Here is a 5,874-nt window from a genome sequence, read left to right on the forward strand (position 1 = left end):
CTATGATACTTTCTGATCAGATGCGTAGTTCTCGAGATATATCAAGATATTTAAAAGTTCCGAAGCCGCACCAACATAATGGAGATTCAGAAACACCGTGGCCCCTTTCTTTGAGATAACTCTGCACTATTGCGAGCTGGAAATGCCACTTCCAGTTTAGCTGTGCAGAAGAAGAACAACAAGAAGAAGAAATATCTCGAAATATGTCCGTCAGGCCCCTTCCCTTGAGATAAATCTGCAAATACCTCGGAAACGAAGCGAGCTATGGCAAAATGTTAAGAGACCTTTTTTGTAGAGAATTAAGTTTCCTACTTTTTATGTTCTATGATACTTTCTGAGCAGATGCGTAGTTCTCGAGATATATCAAGATATTTAAAAGTTCCGAAGCCGCACCAACATAATAGAGATGCAGAAACACCGTGGCCCCTTTCTTTGAGATAACTCTGCACTACTGCGAGCTGCAAATGCCACTTCCAGCTTAGCTGTGCAGAAGAAGAACAACAAGAAGAAGAAATATCTTGAAATATGTCCGTCAGGCCCCTTCCCTTGAGATAAATCTGCAAATATCTCGGAAACGAAGCGAGCTATGGCAAAATGTTAAGAGACCTTATTTGTAGAGAATTAAGTTTCCTACTTTTTATGTTCTATGATATTATTTGATCAGATGCGTAGTTCTCAAGATATATCAAGATATTTAAGAGTTCCGAAGCCGCACCAACGTAATAGAGATACAGAAACACCGTGGCCCCTTTCTTTGAGATAACTCTGCACTATTGCGAGCTGCAAATGCCACTTCCAGCTTAGCTGTGCAGAAGAAGAACAACAAGAAGAAGAAATATCTCGAAATATGTCCGTCAGGCCCCTACCCTTGAGATAAATCTGCATATATCTCGGAAACGAAGCGAGCTATGGCAAAATCTTAAGAGACCTTTTTTGTAGAGAATTATGTTTCCTACAATTTATGTTCTATAATATTTTTTGATCAGAAGCGTAGTTTTCGAGATATATCGAGATATTTAAAAGTTCCGAAGCCGCACCAACGTAATAGAGATACAGAAACACCGTGGCCCCTTTCTTTGAGATAACTCTGCACTATTGCGAGCTGCAAATGCCACTTCCAGCTTAGCTGTGCAGAAGAAGAGCAACAAGAAGAAGAAATATCTCGAAATATGTCCGTCAGGCCCCTTCCCTTGAGATAAATCTGCAAATATCTCGGAAACGAAGCGAGCTATGGCAAATGTTAAGATACCTTATTTGTAGAGAATTAAGTTTCCTACTTTTTATGTTCTATGATATTATTTGATCAGATGCGTAGTTCTCGAGATATATCAAGATATTTAAAAGTTCCGAAGCCGCACCAACATGATAGAGATACAGAAACACCGTGGCCCCTTTCTTTGAGATAACTCTGCACTATTGCGAGCTGCAAATGCCACTTCCAGCTTAGCTGTGCAGAAGAAGAACAACAAGAAGAAGAAATATCTCGAAATATGTCCGTCAGGCCCCTTCCCTTGAGATAAATCTGCATATATCTCGGAAACGAAGCGAGCTATGGCAAAATCTTAAGAGACCTTTTTTGTAGAGAATTATGTTTCCTACAATTTATGTTCTATAATATTTTTTGATCAGAAGCGTAGTTTTCGAGATATATCGAGATATTTAAAAGTTCCGAAGCCGCACCAACGTAATAGAGATACAGAAACACCGTGGCCCCTTTCTTTGAGATAACTCTGCACTATTGCGAGCTGCAAATGCCACTTCCAGCTTAGCTGTGCAGAAGAAGAACAACAAGAAGAAGAAATATCTCGAAATATGTCCGTCAGGACCCTTCCCTTGAGATAAATCTGCAAATATCTCGGAAACGAAGCGAGCTATGGCAAAATGTTAAGAGACCTTTTTTGTAGAGAATTATGTTCCCTACAATTTACGTTCTATGATATTTTTTGATCAGAAGCGTAGTTTTCGAGATATATCGAGATATTTAAAAGATCCGAAGCCGCACCAACATAATAGAGATACAGAAACACTGTGGCCCCTTTCTTTGAGATAACTCTGCACTACTGCGAGCTGCAAATGCCACTTCCAGCTTAGCTGTGCAGAAGAAGAACAACAAGAAGAAGAAATATCTCGAAATATGTCCGTCAGACCCCTTCCCTTGAGATAAATCTGCAAATATCTCGGAAACGAAGCGAGCTATGGCAAAGTGTTAAGAGACCTTTTTTGTAGAGAATTAGGTTTCCTACAATTTACGTTGTATGATATTTTTTGATCAGAAGCGTAGTTCTCGAGATATATCAAGATATTTAAAAGTTCCGAAGCCGCACCAACGTAATAGAGATACAGAAACACCGTGGCCCCATTCTTTGAGATAACTCTGCACTATTGCGAGTTGCAAATGCCACTTCCAGCTTAGCTGTGCAGAAGAAGAACAACAAGAAGAAGAAATATCTCGAAATATGTCCGTCAGGCCCCTTCCCTTGAGATAAATGTGCAAATATCTCGGAAACGATGCGAGCTATGGCAAAATGTTGAGAGACCTTTTTTGTAGAGAATTAAGTTTTCTACTTTTTATGTTCCATAATATTTTTTGATCAGATGCGTAGTTCTCGAGATATATCAAGATATTTAAAAGTCCGAAGCTGCACCAACATAATAGAGATACAGAAACACCGTGGCCCCTTTCTTTGAGATAACTCTGCACTATTGCGAGCTGCAAATGCCACTTCCAGCTTCGCTGTGCAGAAGAAGAACAACAAGAAGAAGAAATATCTCGAAATATGTCCGTCAGGCCCCTTCCCTTGAGATAAATCTGCAAGTATCTCGGAAACGAAGCGAGCTATGGCAAAGTGTTAAGAGACCTTTTTTGTAGAGAATTAAGTTTGCTACTTTTTATGTTCTATGATATTTTTTGATCAGATGCGTAGTTCTCGAGATATATCAAGATATTTAAAAGTTCCGAAGCCGCACCAACATAATAGAGATACAGAAACACCGTGGCCCCTTTCTTTGAGATAACTCTGCACTATTGCGAGCTGCAAATGCCACTTCCAGCATAGCTGTGCAGAAGAAGAACAACAAGAAGAAGAAATATCTCGATATATGTCCGTCAGGCCCCTTCCCTTGAGATAAATCTGCAAATATCTCGGAAACGAAGCGAGCTATGGCAAAATGTTAAGAGACGTTTTTTGTAGAGAATTATGTTTCCTACAATTTATGTTCTATGATATTTTTTGATCAGAAGCGTAGTTTTCGAGATATATCGAGATATTTAAAAGTTCCGAAGCCGCACCAACATAATGGAGATTCAGAAACACAGTGGCCCCTTTCTTTGAGATAACTCTGCACTATTGCGAGCTGGAAATGCCACTTCCAGTTTAGCTGTGCAGAAGAAGAACAACAAGAAGAAGAAATATCTCGAAATATGTCCGTCAGGCCCCTTCCCTTGAGATAAATCTGCAAATACCTCGGAAACGAAGCGAGCTATGGCAAAATGTTAAGAGACCTTTTTTGTAGAGAATTAAGTTTCCTACTTTTTATGTTCTATGATACTTTCTGAGCAGATGCGTAGTTCTCGAGATATATCAAGATATTTAAAAGTTCCGAAGCCGCACCAACATAATAGAGATACAGAAACACCGTGGCCCCTTTCTTTGAGATAACTCTGCACTATTGCGAGTTGCAAATGCCACTTCCAGCTTAGCTGTGCAGAAGAAGAACAACAAGAAGAAGAAATATCTCGATATATGTCCGTCAGGCCCCTTCCCTTGAGATAAATCTGCAAATATCTCGGAAACGAAGCGAGCTATGGCAAAATGTTAAGAGACGTTTTTTGTAGAGAATTATGTTTCCTACAATTTATGTTCTATGATATTTTTTGATCAGAAGCGTAGTTTTCGAGATATATCGAGATATTTAAAAGTTCCGAAGCCGCACCAACATAATGGAGATTCAGAAACACCGTGGCCCCTTTCTTTGAGATAACTCTGCACTATTGCGAGCTGGAAATGCCACTTCCAGTTTAGCTGTGCAGAAGAAGAACAACAAGAAGAAGAAATATCTCGAAATATGTCCGTCAGGCCCCTTCCCTTGAGATAAATCTGCAAATACCTCGGAAACGAAGCGAGCTATGGCAAAATGTTAAGAGACCTTTTTTGTAGAGAATTAAGTTTCCTACTTTTTATGTTCTATGATACTTTCTGAGCAGATGCGTAGTTCTCGAGATATATCAAGATATTTAAAAGTTCCGAAGCCGCACCAACATAATAGAGATGCAGAAACACCGTGGCCCCTTTCTTTGAGATAACTCTGCACTATTGCGAGCTGGAAATGCCACTTCCAGTTTAGCTGTGCAGAAGAAGAACAACAAGAAGAAGAAATATCTCGAAATATGTCCGTCAGGCCCCTTCCCTTGAGATAAATCTGCAAATATCTCGGAAACGAAGCGAGCTATGGCAAAATGTTAAGAGACCTTTTTTGTAGAGAATTAAGTTTCCTACTTTTTATGTTCTATGATACTTTCTGATCAGATGCGTAGTTCTCGAGATATATCAAGATATTTAAAAGTTCCGAAGCCGCACCAACATAATAGAGATACAGAAACACCGTGGCCCCTTTCTTTGAGATAACTCTGCACTATTGCGAGTTGCAAATGCCACTTCCAGCTTAGCTGTGCAGAAGAAGAACAACAAGAAGAAGAAATATCTCGAAATATGTCCGTCAGGCCCCTTCCCTTGAGATAAATCTGCAAATATCTCGGAAACGAAGCGAGCTATGGCAAAATGTTAAGAGACCTTTTTTGTAGAGAATTAAGTTTCCTACTTTTTATGTTCTATGATATTTTTTGATCAGATGCGTAGATCTCGAGATATATCAAGATATTTAAAAGTTCCGAAGCCGCACCAACATAATAGAGATACAGAAACACCGTGGCCCCATTCTTTGAGATAACTCTGCACTATTGCGAGCTGCAAATGCCACTTCCAGCTTAGCTGTGCAGAAGAAGAACAACAAGAAGAAGAAATATCTCGAAATATGTCCGTCAGGCCCCTTCCCTTGAGATAAATGTGCAAATATCTCGGAAACGAAGCGAGCTATGGCAAAATGTTGAGAGACCTTTTTTGTAAAGAATTAAGTTTTCTACTTTTTGTGTTCCATGATATTTTTTGATCAGATGAGTAATTCTCGAGATATATCAAGATATTTAAAAGTTCCGAAGCTGCACCAACATAATAGAGATACAGAAACCCCGTGGCCCCTTTCTTTGAGATAACTCTGCACTAGTGCGAGCCGCAAATACCACTTCCAGCTTAGCTGTGCAGAAGAAGAACAACAAGAAGAAGAAATATCTCGAAATATGTCCGTCAGGCCCCTTCCCTTGAGATAAATCAGCAAATATCTCGGAAACGAAGCGAGCTATGGCAAAATGTTAAGATACCTTATTTGTAGAGAATTAAGTTTCCTACTTTTTATGTTCTATGATATTATTTGATCAGATGCGTAGTTCTCGAGATATATCAAGATATTTAAAAGTTCCGAAGCCGCACCAACATAATAGAGATACAGAAACACCGTGGCCCCTTTCTTTGAGATAACTCTGCACTATTGCGAGCTGCAAATGCCACTTCCAGCTTAGCTGTGCAGAAGAAGAACAACAAGAAGAAGAAATATCTCGAAATATGTCCGTCAGGCCCCTTCCCTTGAGATAAATCTGCATATATCTCGGAAACGAAGCGAGCTATGGCAAAATCTTAAGAGACCTTTTTTGTAGAGAATTATGTTTCCTACAATTTATGTTCTATAATATTTTTTGATCAGAAGCGCAGTTTTCGAGATATATCGAGATATTTAAAAGTTCCGAAGCCGCACCAACGTAAT

The sequence above is a fragment of the Osmia lignaria genome, unplaced genomic scaffold (assembly GCF_051020975.1).
Source record: "Osmia lignaria lignaria isolate PbOS001 unplaced genomic scaffold, iyOsmLign1 scaffold0002, whole genome shotgun sequence".
NCBI classification, from domain to species: domain Eukaryota; kingdom Metazoa; phylum Arthropoda; class Insecta; order Hymenoptera; family Megachilidae; genus Osmia; species Osmia lignaria.